We start from the raw sequence: 18,054 nt of genomic DNA, 5'->3' as shown, positions 1-18,054 counted from the left end.
AAAACAAAGATTTTACATCAAAATAATATCCTTGTTAATGTTTATGTTGGCATTATCATACTTTATTTCAGAAACAATTATTATTCTCATTATTAAGGGAAAAAGTGTTACAAATAATTTGTTCTTTCACCTTGCATAAGTAAGGTGCTAAAATAGTTTAACCTATTGCATAGAGGGTGTTCGGGAAATATTACAGTGATTAAAAGAGATTTTCTATTCTGTTGCTGATTAAATTTATATAGGTAAAATAATATTATTCACATATTTCAAGATAATATAAAATTCCTAAAAGTTTGACAATTTTCTCACTGTCGATGTTATATCCTGATACTAATCTGTATTTTAAACAACTATATGGTGTTGTTAGTCATGGTTTTAGTTATTCTTAAAAAGATACAGATCATCATGGTCTCACTCTTTCTAAGTCCAACTCCGTAAGTGAAATCATTGCCTCCCCACTACATGGGACATGACATTCACGGGTGAAATTCTCCCTGTTGGCATGGAATCAACAATTTCATCCCAACCAAAAGGGGGAAAAGATGTCTAGCTAATAAACTATCAGTGGCAGAGAGAGTTCAAATAGAGTTAAGAGGCTACTCTGGAGGTCATGCTGATGTGAACTTCAGTTAGACATTGCTACATATCATAATTTGCCAAACTCCAGCCAAAACAATTCCAGCCAATCCTAAAGAGCACACAGGGTCATATATAAGATTCTACAAACATTCCATGTACTAGGGTAACTTTCCAGAAACCTACAACCTCCAGATGGGTCTCTGGACCAGAGAAGTCCTGGAACCTAGAGGGCCCAGCCTCTCCAGAACATCAATTAGTTCCATCTCCCTACACCATATTACTGACAGCCCCTTCCAACATGAAAAAGTTAGAATGGCCATAGCCCAAATACCCTAAAGAGTGGGATAGAAAGATCAAAGGTGATGGTGGAGTTATGCAGAGAAGGTAAGGTTTAACAAATGAGTATGATTGCTGAATCATTAAATTAATATTTCGTATAGCCTCCAGTATCTTAGAGCAGCTAGAAGTAAAAACTTAAAATTGTGGAATTGTAACCCATACCAAACTCTGAAATCTGTACCATAATTGTTGTGCTGTGCTTTGAAATGTATGGCTTTTTTGTATATATTAGTTTTCACAAAAAAAAAGAAAAAAAAAGTCGATTGTGATAATAAAAATATATATATATATTCCTTCTAGCCTCCTATGTTCTAGAGCAGCTAGAAGGAAAAACCTAAGATAATAGTATGGTAGCCCATGACAAACTCTGGGATCTGTCCTGTAGTTAGTTGTTTTGTGTGTGTGTGTGTTTTTGTTTTTTGTTTTAAATATGGAACGTTTCACGAATTTGCGTGTCATCCTTGTGCAGGGGCCATGCTAATCTTCTCTGTATCGTTCCAATTTTAGTATATGTGCTGCCTAAGCAAGCACCTGTAGTTAGTTGTTGAAGAATGTTTTGAAAACTTGCTTTTCTCTTTCTTTGCTTTGTATATATGTTATATTATATAATAAAAGATTTTTTTTGAAAGCTACAGATCATAGAAAAAGCCAAATTGTCAGCTACACTACTTTATTCTAATATTTCTCTAGAAGTGTATGTGTTAACTATAGGTCAAGCTCCATTTAAACAAGGAAAAATTTTAAAGAGAGGAAAGACAAATACAAAAATTATATTTTATCTGTTAATTAACATAACTCTGGTAAATGTGTTAAACTGAAACAGAACAAAACCTCTGCTATGGATTTTAAATATAAAACAACTGTCAAATGTTTTTGTAATTGAAAGTAGTTTCATTTAAAAATGCTTATAACAATCAGGGCTTAGATTGTAATTTTTAATTGTTATCTTTAAATTCTGAAATGCTTTACTCTTTGTGTAACCTAGTAATTGCCTGGAGCTTTAAATATCTGTATGACAACTGAGACTTAGATTTAGTTCTCCAGCTTTGAAAGTCAGCATAAATCGATTCAGCAACTGTTAAAAAAAAATGAAAAAGACCAAACTCCAAATAAAGATGTGATTAAATTGATCTGGTTAAAACTAAAATAAATCAATATACAAGGTAAATAATAATGTTTGTATTTAAATACTTTAACTTCGTGTGAGACCAAAAGAAAATTATTTATTTTGACCAAAATTTAAATTCTTTGTAGCACATTATCTAACTTAAGCTGTCTAGTCAGCTTATTTAAACAATCTAATTCAGTTTTATCTGATATAGAACCTAGAATAAAGAATAAAATCTTAATATTCTGTACAAGTTAATGTCATGCCATGATGCATTTCAGAGTATTTTGGGCAGAAAATGAAAAAGTATTTGCAAAGTCCTTTGAGGGACTGGGGAAAACAGAATTATTAAACTTCCCCACCTGGGAAATTCTTGATATATTCTTAAGAAAGAGGGGCTCCCAATTTAATAAGCCAAGGCCTCAATCTTAAGGCTTACCCTGATGAAACTCATTTCTGTAATAGCAAACTGAACCTACTTATGATTAATAACCAAGAGTCATCTCCAGAAAATCTCTGCTTTTGCTCAAATGTGTTCTCTCTCTAAGCCAAACTTCGACCTCCCTCCTTACATGGAATATAATTTCCAGGGGTGTAAGCCTGGCCCTGGCATCAGGAGACATAAGTTCCAAGGATGAGACTGGCCCTGGCAGTGTGGATTAGTTGACCAAAAGGGGGGAAAGAAATAAAGTTTCAATGGCTAAGAGATTTCACATCTAGTCAAGAGGTCATTCTGGAGGTTACTCTTATGCAAGTTTCAGCCAGATATTGCAAAGTGCCCCAGTATGGCAAACCCCTACCAACAGTATTCCTGGAAACCCTGAAAGATATCCTGTGCTCTATAAAATTTTACTTATTAAGTTTGTTTTTCAGAGACTTAAAACTTAAATTGTTCTCATGCCAGAAATGCTCTGAAACTCAGAAATACCCGACTGTCCAAGAACAACAACCAGTTTCATTGTACCATTCTTTTTCCCCTTAATAACAATGCCCCTTTTCAGCTTTGAAGCAGTTAGAAGAGCGATTCACCCAAATATTCCTCAAGATTGAGAGATAATTAGCAAATGAGGAGGAATTGTAATTGAGAAATCAGGATTTAAGTAATGATTTTAATTACTGAATCATTAGATAGATATTCTTTTTGCTTACTGGTATATTGGAGTAGACAGAGGGAAATTCCTGAAATCTCTAAATTGTAATCCAGCTGCCTTGATCTCTGATAATGATTGTGTAGCCTTTATTTTCTGCCCCTCTGATTATAAAAACCTTGTAATCAACTTTCACTTGTACCCATTTATCCAGTTTTTCAACTTCTAAAAGACTCTTGATTAAAGTCTTGTAATCACTAAAGACAGCCCCAACATTTATTAATGAAGGGTCTTGAGTCAGCCTAGAATTAACCTACCCCAAGTCCAAAGTTATCTTGATAACCAAGACTGGATCTAACCAAAGTGGGCCCACCTGACATGTGCAGTAGCTTAGACTTTAACCTACAAGTTACCTATACATCATTCTGCCACTTTTCTTACACAGGTTCTATGACTGAGCATGTAATCAATCTGAGCATACTCAATAATTAGATCACCTCTAATTACATCATCTGGAGCCACTGTGCTCATTATCCTAAACCTGCTCATCACTTTTTCTCTAATAAAACTATCAGAATTACTGCAGTTCAGGGAGACAGATTTTGAGCCAACAGATCATCTGCTCTCCTACTACATTCCTAGTAATAAACTCTTTGAAACCCTGGTGTGCTCCTAAGAAAAGCCACGTTTTAATATAAATCCCATTTCATAAAGGTAGAATAATCCCTATTCAATACTGTATATTTGAAACTGTAATGAGATCATCTCCCTGGTTGATGTGCTTTAGTCAAGAATGGTTGTTAAACTGGATTAGGGGATGACATGTCTCCACCCATTTGAGTGGGTCATGATTGGTTTATTGGAGTCCTATAAAAGAGGAAATATTTTGGAGAATGAGAGATCCAGACAGAGCAGAGAACGCTGCAACACCACAAAGCAGAGAGTCCATGAGCCAGTGACCTTTGGAGATGAAGAATAAAAATGCCTCCTGGGGAACTTCATGAAACCGGAAGCCAGGAGAGAAAGCTAGCAGATGTACCCTTCCAGTTGAGAGAGAAGCCCTGACTGTGTTCGCCATGTGCCTTCTCACTTGAGACTGAAACCCTGAACTTCATCAGCCTTCTTGAACCAAGGTATCTTTCCCTGGATGCCTTTGACTGGACATTTCTATAGACTTGTTTTAATTGGGACATTTTCTCGGCCTTAGAACTGTAAACTGGCAACTCATTAAATTCCCCTTGTTAAAAGCCATTCCATTTCTGGTATATTGCATTCCAGCAGGTAGCAAACTAGAATACCTGGTATCTCAGGAATTGTTTATTGAGCACATTGGGCAAAAGAATCCATGGCCTTTGTCCAGTAACACTGATGGTGCTAGTCTTTCAATTACACTTTCTGGTGTGAGATCCTAGAGCAATGCTTTTCAAACTTTAGCATGCATAGAATCATCTGGAGAGCTGGTTAAGACTGATTCCTGGGCCTTACATCCCACAGATTCTCATTCATGGGTGGGACCCAAGAATTTGCATTTGTAACAAGCTCCTGAGTGATGTTGGAGCACTGTTTTAAAGAATGGGAAAAGGATGGAAAATAATCTTAGTCACTCTGTTTTTCTTTCCCATTTACTACTGACATTTGTGCCCTACATAATATTACTGTTACTAACCCAATTTTACAAATGAGGAAACTGAGGCATAGGGAGGAACAGATAGTTGAGGTGTTTGGAGCTGGTATATATAGCTGTATCTACTTAATTGTAATTTCTCCCTTTCTCTTTCTACCCTTTTACTTAAAGTACAGTAGGAAAGGAAGTTTTTAAAAAAGAATGGCATCCCCAAATATCCCTAGAGAGTGGGAAAAGGATCAAAGGAGAAGGAGGAGTTGAATCAGAGAAGATAGGATTTCACTAATGAGTATGACTACTGAATCATTATACTGATATTTCTTTTTAGCTTCCAGTGTCTTGGAGCAGCTAGAAGGAAACACCTGAAATGGTGGAACTGTAACCCATGCCATACTTTGAAATTTAGTCTAAAACCATTTGTTAAAATGTACTTTGAAATTTATTGCTTTTTTTTTTTTTTTGGTACATATGTTATTTTCACAATAAAAATGTTTTTAAAAAAAGGAATGGCAAGGAAGTTACATCCTCTCTCTCTGCCTTCCCTGCCCCTGGTATTCCCTGACTTCTACTTTTGTCCTACACATCCCTCACCAGTTCCCACACTGTCCTGGCTTCCACTGATGACCCTAAACAGGCCAACTCCTCCTGGTCTCAGCCAAGATTCTATGTCTTGCAAAGGGGAGATTATCCTACCCAGTCTCAGGAAGAATAAACTGGATCAGGGACCTCAAGTGACTTGCCCTGCATCCCACAGTAGGTTAAAACCATAAATTAAACCTATATTCTTCTGTGAAAAATTCATTATTGGCAGCTAATTAATATAAAAAGCAATCCACAAACATTGGAAGAAACAAAAGAGCCTGGTTCAGAGAAGAAAGATTCAGAATGAGCTGCTCGATGAGGGTGTGATGGCACATACAGCTAAGAAGTAATAATCCTGAAGACATAGCCACACTGATGCATATCACAGAAACTGAAGTTGAAGGGAGTTAAAGCCTTTCATTGTGAGGCATTTTATCATTTTCTCAGTAATTGCATCACTTTTATTATTTCTTCTATCACTGACTCCCCAGGAGTCCTGGCCTCTCCTCCTTTGTGATATGGAGGTGGAGGGTAATGGTGTTTGCCTCCAGGAAATTAAAAACCCCTTTCAATAACTGTATTAGCCATCGACATTTGGTGCTATGATTAAGCTTGTAACTATCATCAGATCTGGGCAGGGAAAAGATATGAAAATTCATAAGCAGGAAACAACCCTACCTTCCCTTTATCCAGCTCTCCCTTTAAAGAAATATCTGCAAACTCATATTTGCATTTCTAATTTGCTCATTGGGTGGCATGTTTTTGATAGGCTTGTTTTTTTTGATTGGTACATTTGGGACTGGAAATTGTTTGGGTTCATAGGACATTTTGAATTCTGCTTTGGTTTTTCTGAGTTGCTCTGTTGAATTGCCCTTTACTTAAAAGAGCAAAAATGTTTAAAGAGTGTATTTCAATGTTTCAGGACATTCAGAAGACAAGTAGCTGTAACACTGAAAAAAGGCCTCTTCTCTTTCCATCTCTGAGGAAGGTGACAGAAAAAAATAGTTTTATTGTTACTTTTTATCCTGGGCAGGCCATATTAATGGTTAGGGAGATGCTGAGTAAATTGTTCCATGAGCACAGAGCTTCAGAAGGAGCCTTTCAACAAAGTTTAGCCTAGAGTGAAAAAAAAGCTGAAGGACCAGCTTTTGTATCTGGCAAAAATCCCAATGAACAAGCATTGTTGTCGGAGTTTTCCAAAACAATGGTCCCAAGATCTGTGAAGTCTGGCAAACTACACCTGTTGTTTGCTTAAAAATATGGTAGTCAAATTATTTATCCTACAGGTATTCTTCATGTACCAGAAATATATGTACAACATTATTTGCAGTGTTATTTGTGATTGCAAAAGATTTTAAGTAATCTTAAAAGGTATCAGTAAGAGAGACTGTGGGAAGAAGGCAGAGGAGGAAGTTCCAGGAATCAGTCCGTCCACCAGAATGACTATTAAACAAGCAGGAACAGTCTGAATCAACTATTTTGAAACTCCAGAGTCTAGAAGAACACCGTGCAACTTCCAGAGAAGGGCAGGAGGTAAATACTGGTGAATTTAACTCTCTGTACAGTGGCTACTAATCCCCATCCCCTAGCCACAGGGCAGGCAGCACTGGGGTCCTCAACTCTGGCTCTTAGTGCAGCTTGCTGGTACCAAGCCGGGATATAAAGACCTAATCCACCAAGATTTGGGGGGAGGGGAGGGGTACTTAAATCATTGATCACTGCTTTTGATCACTGGGGGTCAGGCTCTGAGGGTAGCCATTGTTCCAACCCACCTCTGGCAAAAGGAAAAGCACAAAAGGAGTGAAGTACTTAAAGACACTACCCTCCCTCAAAACTAAGGAAAACTATTAAAGGACTGAATTACTAGGCAGGTGCCAAATCAAGACAATGCTGCTTTAGAAAGGGATCAGATTAGCTCCTGGTGCCCTTGCTGGCCTCTCCATTACCTCCTCCCCAGGGCAGGATGGAGGCAGGTGGTGGTCCTTTGTGGCCTTGTTCCAGCCAGGAAAGACTGACCTAAGAAACTCATCTCTGGCTTGTTCCACCCCAGAATTTGCCCTCCAGACAAAAGCAGCTTGGAGACAGCTAAAGCTGTGTAAGAAACAATCTAGTCAAACAGCCTGAGGCAAAGGTTTACCTGCTTAAGTCCCAGGAGAGGAAGAAATTCTATTTCATAGGAAGTAGAGGGGGCATTCAAATTCCTGTAAACAGGGGAACTACTAAGGTCACTAGTAAGCACAAGCTCAGGACAAAACAGAGACTCAAAGGACCCTTCTCTTTTTTTTTTTTTTTTTTTTTTTTTGCTGGTTTTAGATGGAAGGTAGATTTTTTTTATTAATTAAAAAAATTAACAACAAACAAAACAATAAGATATCATTCCATTCTACATATATAATCAGTAATTCTTAATATCATCACATAGTTGCATATTCACCATTTCTTAGAACATTTGCATTGATTTAGAAAAAGAAATAAAAGACAACAGAAAAAGAAATAAAACGATAATAGAGAAAAAAGTTATACATACTATACCCCTTACCCCTCGCTTTCATTTACCACTAGTGTAAAGAAGGATTTTATAAAGCTTAATAGTAGCTAATTTTTCTTGCTTAATTTAGCTATTTACATATATTTTAGCTTCTGAATGATAGAAATATCCTGCAAAAGCATTTGTGTCATTTTATATTCACTGCTATGCATTTGGTGTGAGTTAAGAATTGTAAAGAAAAGAGTTATAGGCCCCATCAGGCTAAGAAAAACAACCCGGAACTTCCCAGGGGTGGTTATCTGCTGCCTTGGTTATGCAAGGTTATCTGCTGCTTTGTTTATGCAAGGTTGTAACTGCCAGAGGAAGTTTATCTAAGAATGCAACTGAGAAGGTTGAGTAAGGGAGTTTTGCACAATGAGACAGCTGCTTCTTGCATGAAGCAGCTCCCATGACTCATGCGCGAAAAATGTTTGTTATCTGCTTCTTGCAAAATGTTTGTTATCTGCTTCTTGCAAAATGTTTGTTATCTGCTTCTTGCATGAAGCAGCACCTGTGACCCATGCTCGACCCTCACCCCCCTCCTCCTACCCATTAAAAGCTTCCCCAAACCCAGGCTCGGGGCCCTCTGTTCCTGCATGTTCAGTAAGCCCCACGCATGTGTGGTAAATAAACCCCTTGCGTGTTGCATGAGAGAACGTCTCTTGGAGTCCTCCTTTGCGTGGCAAAACTCTCGAATTCTTACATTAGCATTTCAAACTAAATTTATTTTAATGTTTGTTCCCCCTATTATTTATTTTTATTCCATATGTTCTACTCTTTTGTTGATATGGTAGATAAAAGGAGCATCAGACACAAGGTTTTCACATTCACAGAGTCACATTGTGAAAGCTATATCATTGTTCAATCATCATCAAGAAACATGGCTACTGGAACACAGCTCTACATTTTCAGGCAGTTCCCTCCAGCCTCTCCACTACATCTTGAACAACAAGGTGATATCTACTTAATGCGTAAGAATAACCTCCAGGATAACCTCTCCACTCTGTTTGGAATCTCTCAGCCATTGACACTTAGTCTCATTTCACTCTTCCCCCTTTTGGTCGAGAAGGTTTTCTCAATCCCTTGATGTTAATTCTCAGCTCATGTTAGGGTTTTTCTCAGTCCCTTGATACTGAGTCTCAGCTCATTCCAGGATCTCTGTCCCACGTTGTCAGGAAGGTCCACACCCCTGGGAGTCATGTCCCACGTAAACGGGGAGGGTGGTGAGATTGCTTGTTGTGTTGGCTGGAGAGAGAGGCCACATCTGAGCAACCAAAGAGGCTCTCTTGGGGGTGACTCAGGCCAAAATTTTAAGTAGACTTGACCTATCCTTTGTGGGGTTAAGTTTCAAATGAACAAACCCCAAGTCTGGGGGCTCAGCCTGTAGCTTTGGTTGTCCACACTGCTTGTGAGAATATCAAGAATTCGACTTGGGGAGGTTGAATTTCTCCCTGCTCTCACCATTCCCAGAAGGGGGCTTGCAAATACTTTTGCACTCACTAATCAAATCACTCTGGGATTCATCGGGGCATCACTCTGGACAAACCAATAAAATCTCATGTCCTACCTGAGATTCCAAGTACTTATGACGTTCAATCAAACTATCTACATAAGTTATATTAGGAAATGCTCTAGTCAAAATATAAATTTTGAAACAAAGGACCCTGCTCTTTGAATTGATCATAAACTGGCCTTCTTGATAGGAAGGCTAAATGCTGAAAGAGAGCACTAGTCAATGTTAAACCCATTTGCAATGACTGTGAAAGGGGTTTTTGCATTAGTTTGTTTGGATTTGATCACTCCTGGAACTCAAAGAAATCTCTGTCGTATCACTAGCTGAATGCAAATTTAAGAAACAGACAGCTCAGGGACTAAATCCCATAGTTATCACTTTTTTTTTCTTTTTTAATTTTTGTGGCTACAACAATGTACAAGCACATACATTCTTAGCATATAAACATTCCACACATGGTGCACAATCAATGGGTCACAATATCATCATGTAGTTGTGTATTCATCACCATGATCAAGAGATACTACTTTAAAATATTAAAATGTATAGTCTTCCTGGTGCCTGCCCATGCAAAAAAAAATAAAAATAAGTTAAAAAATAAATAAATAAAATGTGCAGTCTGCAACAAAACACAAAGAAATAGGAAATGATGGCCAATCCAAAGGAAGAGGATAAAAATCCAGAAAACACCAACAAAGAAGATCAGACTGTAGACATATGTGACAAAAATTTTGAAAGAATGATCTCTAATATGCTTAAGGAGATGCATCAAGAAGATATTACATTATCACTTCTACTCAAAGAGAATTATAGATTCAATGCAATCCCAATGAAAATTCCAACAGTTTTCTTTGCAGAAATGGAAAACTCAATCATCAAATTAAAATGGAAGGGTAAAGGGCCCCAAATAGCCAAAGCCATCTTGAAAAAGGAGAGTGAAATTGGAGGACTAACATGTTCTAATCTTAAATCTTATTACATGCCTACACTAATCATAACAGCATGCTACTGCACAAGAACAGACATATAGACCAATGGAACTGAATTGAGAACTCAAAAATCAACACTCACATTTATGGTCAATTAATTTTTGACAAGGATGCCAGGTCCACTCAATTGGGGAAAGAATAATCTCTTCATCAAATGGTGCTGGGAAAAGTAAATGTCCATATGGAAAAGAATGAAGGTGACTTCTGTCTCACACCATATATAAAAATCAACTTAAACTGAAAAAGACTTAAATATGAGGATCAGAACTATAAAACTCCTAAAAAAAAAAAAAAACATAGGGAAGTATTTTCAGGATCTGTGTTAGGCATTTTTTTCTTAGACTTTACCCCCAAAGCACAAGCTATAAAAGAAAAAAAAAAAAACAGATAAATGAGACCTCATCAAAATTAAAAACTTTGGTGCAAAGGATTTTATCATAAAAGTAAAGTAAAAGCTTACCCAATGGAAGAAAATATTTGGAAACTATATCCAATAAGGATTTAATATCCACAGTAAATATAAAAAAAAAATCCTACAATTCAACAACAAAAGCAATCCAATTTAAAAATTGAAAAAGACAAAATTGAAATAGACACTTTTGCAAAGAAGGTGTTCAAATGAACAAAAAGTGCATGAAAAAGTGATCAACATCATTAATTATTAGGGAAATGCAAATCAAAACCACAATAAATTACCATTTCGCATCCACTAGAATGCCTACTATTTAAAAAAGCATAAAGTTAAAAGTTTTGGAGAGAATGTAGAGAAATAGGAATGCTCATTTTTTGTTGTTGGGAATGTAAAATGGTGCAGCTGCTATAGAAGACAGCCTGGCAGTTCCTGAGAAAGTTAAGTACAGAATTGCCAAATGATCCAGCAATCCCAATTATAGGTATAGGCCCAAAAGAATTGAAAGCAGGGATTCATGCAGATATTTGCACACTGATGTTCATGGTGGCATTATTCACAATTGCCAAAATAGAAGCAACCCAAGTTCAACCCATAAATGGTTAAACAAAATGTGGTATATGCATACAATAGAATTTTACTCAGTTGTAAAGAAGACTGAAATTCTGATACATGAGACAACATGGATGAACCTTGAAGACATCATAGTTTAGTAAAATAAGCCAGACACAGTATGACAAATGTACAAGCTCATGGATATGAAATAATTAGAATAAGGAAATTCATAACATCAGAACCTAGAATAGAGGTTAGCAGGGGTAGAGGTGGGTGTAAGAAAAGAGGTGTTAATGCCTAAATCACAGAGTTTCTATTTAGGGTGATGGAAAACTTTTGGTAATAGATGGTAGTGATGGTAGCACAATATAGTGAATGTAATTAACAGGACTGAATTATGTATTTGAAAGTGGTTAAAAGAGGAAATTTTAGGTTGTATGAATGTTACTTGAATAAAATTAAAAAAAAAAAAACAGGACTGTACAATGCAGTCAACCCTAATGTAATCCATAGAGTCCAGTTAATAGAACAATTATAAAAATTGTTCTTTCATCAATTGTAACAAATGTACCATGCTAATGCATGGTGTTAATAGTAAATGGTATATAGGAACTCTATACTTTACGCATGATTTTTTTGTAACCCTACAACTTTTCTAATGAAAAAAAAAAGGGTCTCAATAGAGGACAAGTTAAATAAATCATGGTTCATCCGACAATTGTAACCAAGAAATCAGGATTTAAGGGATGATTTTTGATTACTGAATCATTATATAGATGTTATTTTGCTTTTTGGGATTTTGAAGTAGACAAAGGAGAGTACCTGGAAGCCCTGAACTATAATTAAGCTGTTTGGACATCTGGAAGGATTGTAAAAGCCCTTATCTTTTATCTGGTGTCTGTGTAACTGTAAGAGCTATTATGCCTTTTATCTTATGGTCCTTAACACCAAGGAAAACAGTCATTAACTAGCCTCAGTCCCTTACATTTGTAAATCATCCACTAAGCTCTGCCATTGAAAGATAGATAGCCCTGCCTCCTTTCCTTTCAATTTATGTTAACTTACGCTAACAATGTTTAACAATGTTTTCTTTTCTGTTTTGAATTTACTATTAACCCTGTTTTCTAGTCTGCCTTGAATTTACTATCCCAAACAACCTCATCTCCCCTTACTAGAACCCTTAAAAAACCTGGAATCCCCTTTGTTTGGGGAGACAGGTTTTGGGCTGTTAGGCTGCCTGCTGTCCTGCTACATGTGTAGTAATAAACTCTTGCTCTCTTTGAAACCCCAGTCTCTTAAGAATTGGTTTTTTGAGCAAATTGAGCAGAAGAATCCACAGCCTTTGTCTGGTAACACAATGGAATGCTATGCAGTAGGTAAAATATAAAATAAAGCATTTTTTTTTATTAAAATGGAAAAATCTCCAAGATATATTAACTGAATAAATGAAAGGCGTACAACAATGTATGTGGTATGCTATCATTTATGTAAAGAAAAGAGAAGAGAAACATAATATGTGTGCAAATGCATAGGTCACCTAAAGAAAGATATGAAAAACAGTGCTTCTGGGATGGCAAACTGGAAGAATAGTGTTGAGAAAGGAAGGGAGGGAGGAAGGGAGACCACGATTCTGCCTATTGATTATGAAGAGACATCACACAGTAGAAGTAAGAATAGTAGCTAATACATAGTGCTTACCTAGTGCTGGGCATGTTCTAATTTGATAGACTCATTTTAAGCTATACATATTCACCAGATCATCCACTCCTTGAGCAAAAGATGGCTGTGATGGTTAGGTTTTGATGTCAACTTGGCCAGGTGATGATGCCCTGTTGTCTGATCAGGCAAGCATTGGTCTGGTTGGTGCTGCAAGGATATTTTGTGGCTGATTGATATACTGTAAGCCTGGCTTTTAAAATCATCAGTCAGTTGATTGCAGCTGTGGCTGATTACATCTGCATTTAACTAAGGACATGTCTCTCAAAAAGGAAATAATCCAAGCAGTTGAAGACTTTTAAGGAAGAAGAAAGACATTTCACTGTTTCTTCAGCCAGTGAGACTTTCCTGTGGAGTTTTGCTAAGATTCTTCATTGGAGCTGCCAGCTTCACGGTCTGCCCTATGGATTTTGGAGTCTTCCATTACCACTTGTATGACATACCTTTATACAACTCATATTTACAAATATCACCTGTTGGTTCTGTTTCTCTAGAAAACCTGACTAATAGAATGGCTTAAACATTTTTATATCCTACACAAATGTTAACACAATGTTCTCAAGAAATGTGTGCTTCATTCATTAATTCAGTATCAAACATGAGAGAAATGATCTTCACCATACAGAGCTGATTTAAAAGCTTCATAATATATGGACTAACTATAATGTACAAACTTGGAAAATTGAAATCAAGACCATGGGTTATCAGGTTGGGGCCTATTGTAAAGGATCCTGGATTGTAAGCTCTTATAGTATGTGGTAGTTAGATTCAGTTGTCAACTTGGCCAGGTGAAGGCACCTAGTTTTGTTGCTGCAGACATGAGCCAATGGTACGTGAACCTCATCTGTTGCTAATTACATCTGCAGTCGACTAGGAGGTATGCCTGCTGCAATGAATGACGTTTGACTTAATTGGCTGGTGCTTAAATGAGAGAGCCCAATGTAGCACAGCCCAAGCAGCTCAGCATACCTCATCTCAGCACTCACAGCTCAGCCCAGGCCTTTGGAGATGCAGAAAGAAATTACCCTGGGGAAAGTTGTTGGAACCCAGAGGCCTGGAGAGAAGGCCAGTAGAGACCATCCTGTGCCTTCCCATGTAAGAGAGGGAAAGTTAGTTGCATTTCCTCTGAAGAACTAACAAAATAAATCCCCCTTTATTAAAAGCCAATCCGTCTGTGGTGTGTTGTGTTCCGACAGCTAGCAAACTAGAACACAGTAGTTATATGTGTTCATGTGTTCTAACCGTTATTTCTAAATTCTGAGATACTGAGCTCTTTGAGCACAACCTGATCATTCTCTGAAACTTCAGGTATGTATGTGACACCTGAGACTCTGAGTTAGAGCACTGAAGTTATGAAAGTCAGCATTACCCCATTCAGCAATGGTTAAATAAAATTGAAAAAGTGATCACACTTAACTAGAGATATGAAGCTGATCTGGATAGGACTAAGGAAAATCAGAATATAGGGTAAAGGATGCTATGGTCCATATTTTAAAACTTCAACTTCTGCATGAGATCAAAGGAAGGGATGTATATTTGGTGCAAAATTTATATTTTTGGTACTGCATTTTCTAATTTAGCTTGTATGATCAGTTTATTTGAACACCATAACTACATGGAATTTTGAATAGCATATGAGAGCCTCTTGGTTTGTACAGGTTCATGTGATGTTGCAATATATTCCAGAGTAGTTTGGACAGAGAATAAAAAAAAGTATTTGCAAAGTTCCTTTGGGGGACAGGGGAGAATAGGAGGAAATATTTAACTTCCCTATCTGGGGAATTTCTGATATTCTCACAAGCAATGGGGACAACGAATTCAATAGGCTGAGCCCTTGATCTTTGGGCTCACCCCTTTGAAACTTATTCCTGCAAAAGAGAAGCTGGAGCTTACTTATAATTATGTCTGAGTCACCCTCAGAGAACCTCGTTTGTTGCTCAGATGTGGCCTCTTTCTCTAAGCCAACTCGGCAGGTGAATGATAAATCACTCCCACAGGTGTAAATCTCCCTGGCAATGTGGGGCAGGACTCCCAGGATGAGCTGGGACCTGGCATCATGAAATTGAGAAAACCTACTTGATCAAAATGAGGAAGAGAGAAATGAGACAAAATGAAGTTTCAGTGGCTGAGAGACTTCAACAGAGTCAAGAGGTTATCCTGAAGGTTTTTTATGCATTATATAAAATATATGTCTTTTTAGTTCATGATATATTGGAATGGCTAGATGGAAGTACCTGAAACTGTTGAGCTGTGTTCCAATAGCCTTGATTCTTTCTTTTTTTTAAGTAGTTTTTTTTTTTACTGGAATTTCCTTATATTTTTTTTATAGAGCTGTGCGTTTATCATCACAATACACTTTATTTTTCTTTTTTGTGAAATATATATATAATAAGCAATAAATTTCAAAGCACATTGCAACAATTAGTTATACAACAGATTTCAGAGTTTGGTATGGGTTACAATTCCACCATTTTAGTTTTTTATTTCCAGCTGCTCTAAGATACTGGAGGAGACTAAAGGAATATCAATATAATGATTCAGCAGTCATACTCATTTTAAAATCCTAACTCTCTGTATAACTCCACTATCACCCTTGATCTTTCTCCCACTCTTTAGTGGTATTTGGGCTATTCCTGTTGTAACTTCTTCATGCTGGAAGGGGCTGCCAATAACATAGGATGGGGGATGTCTTAGAGAGACTCGCCCCTCTGCATTTCAAAATTTATCTGGTCCAGGGACCCATATGGAGGTTTCAGTTTTCTGGAAAGTAACCCTGGTGTATGGAACTTCTGTAGACTCTTATATAACACCCTAGGTGTTCTTTAGGGTAGCAGGAATAGTTTTGGTAGGGGTTCGGCAAGTTATGATAATAGATAGCAATGTCTAACTGAAGCTTGCATAACAGTGATCTGCAGAGTAGCCTCTCGACTCTATTTGAACTCTCTCAGCCACCGATACTTTACTGCTTTCACTTCTTATCCCCTTTTTTGGTCAGGATGGCATTGCTGATCTCATGGTGCCAGGGTCAGGCTCACCCTTGGGAGTCATCAAGGAGCCTATATTCATTTTTTTTTTAATTTATTTATTAATTTAAAAAAATTTAACAAACGAACTAAAACATTAACATATATGATCAGTAATTCATAATATCATCACTTGGTTGCATATTCATCATTTCTTAGAACATTTGCACCAATTCAGAAAGAGAAATAAAAAGACAACAGAAAAAGAAATAAAACGAAAACAGAAAAAAAAAGATTATACCTATCATAACCCTTTCCCCTTCCTTTCATTTCAAACTAAATTTATTTTAACATTTGTTCCCCCTATGATTTATTTTTATTTATTTATTTATTTATTTATTTTATTATTTATTTTTATTCCATATGTTCTACTCATCTGTTGACAAGGTAGATAAAAGGAGCATCAGACACGAGGTTTTCACAATCACACAGTCGCATTGTGAATGCTTTATCATTATTCAATCATTCTCAAGAAACATGGCTACTGGAACACAGCTCTACATTTTCAGGCAGTTCCCTCCAGCCTCTCCATTACATCTTGAATAACAAGGTGATATCTACTTAATGCATAAGAATAACCTCCAGGATAACCTCTCCACTCTGTTTGGAATGTCTCAACCATTGACACTTTGTCTCATTTCCCTCTTCCCCCTTTTGGTCGAGAAGGTTTTCTCAGTCCCTTGATACTGATTCTCAGCTCATTCTAGGGTTTTTCTCAATCCCTTGATGCTGAGTCTCAGCTCATTCTAGGATTTCTGTCCCACGTTGCCAGGAAGGTCCACACCCGTGGGAGTCATGTCCCACACAGAGAGGGGGGAGGGTGGTGAGATTGCTTGTTGTGTTGGCTGGAGAGAGAGGCCACATCTGAGCAACCAAAGAGGCTCTCTTGGGGGTGAACCTTAGGCCAAAATTTTAAGTAGACTTGACCTATCCTTCGTGGGGTTAAGCTTCATATGAACAAACCCCAAGACAGGGGGCTCAACCTATAGCTTTGGTTGTCCATACTGCTTGTGAGAATATCAAGAATTCAACTTGGGGCAGTTGAATTTCTCCCCATTCTCACCATTCCCCAAAGGGGACTTGGCAAATACTTTTCCACTCACTGATCGAATCACTTTGGGATTCATCGGGTCATCACTCTGGACAAACCAACAACATCTCATGTCCTACCTGAGATTCCAAGTACTTATGGTATTCAATCAAACTATCTACATAAGTTATAATAGGAAATGCACTAGTCAAATATAAATTTTGTACCAAATAAACATTTTTTGCTTTAGTCTCACACATAAGGTGACATTTTAAAATATTAATTATCATCTATTTTCAGCACCCTGCAGTAATGACATTCCTCTGTTCTTCCTCATGCAAAAACATTTTTAAAATATGTACATTTAGTCACTATTATTATACACTCTAGGCATTCCTAGATTATACCATCTCAATCTTTAACATCTATCTTTCTTTCTGGTTTCATTTATGCCTTCAGCCCTCCTCCCTCTATCATTCTCACATGCAGTTTCATTCAGTGTTTTAACATAATTGTATTACAGTTAGGTAGTATTGTGCTGTCCATTTCTGAGTTTTTATATTCAGTCCTGTTGCACAATCTGTATCTCTTCAGCTCCAATTACCCATTATCTTACTCTGTTTCTATCTCCTGATGATCTCTGTTACCAATGAAATTCCCTAAGTTTATTCACTAATGTCAGTTCATATCAGTGAGACCATACAGTATTTGTCCTTTTGTTCCTGGCTAATCTCACTCAGCATAATGTCCTCAAGGTCCATCCATGTTGTTACATACTTCATAACTTTATTCTGTCTTAAAGCTGCATAATATTCCATCATATGTATATGCCACAGTTTGTTTAGCCACTCGTCTGTTGATGGACATTTTGGCTATTTCCATCTCTTTGCAATTGTAAATAATGCTGCTATTAACATTGATGTGCAAATGTCTGTTTGTATCTTTGCCCTTATGTCCTCTGAGTAGATACCT

General features: G+C 37.2%; 1 non-coding gene across 1 annotated transcript; it reads right to left on the bottom strand.

The window, feature by feature from the left end:
- Positions 1–1,342: 1,342 nt before the first annotated feature.
- On the bottom strand, positions 1,343–1,449 carry LOC143654716 (U6 spliceosomal RNA). Its single transcript, XR_013161908.1, has one exon. It is a non-coding gene; the product is annotated as a U6 spliceosomal RNA (small nuclear RNA).
- Positions 1,450–18,054: the final 16,605 nt, after the last annotated feature.

Source organism: Tamandua tetradactyla, chromosome 13 (assembly GCF_023851605.1).
Source record: "Tamandua tetradactyla isolate mTamTet1 chromosome 13, mTamTet1.pri, whole genome shotgun sequence".
NCBI lineage: Eukaryota > Metazoa > Chordata > Mammalia > Pilosa > Myrmecophagidae > Tamandua > Tamandua tetradactyla.
This window is presented reverse-complemented; position numbering and strand designations above follow the sequence as displayed.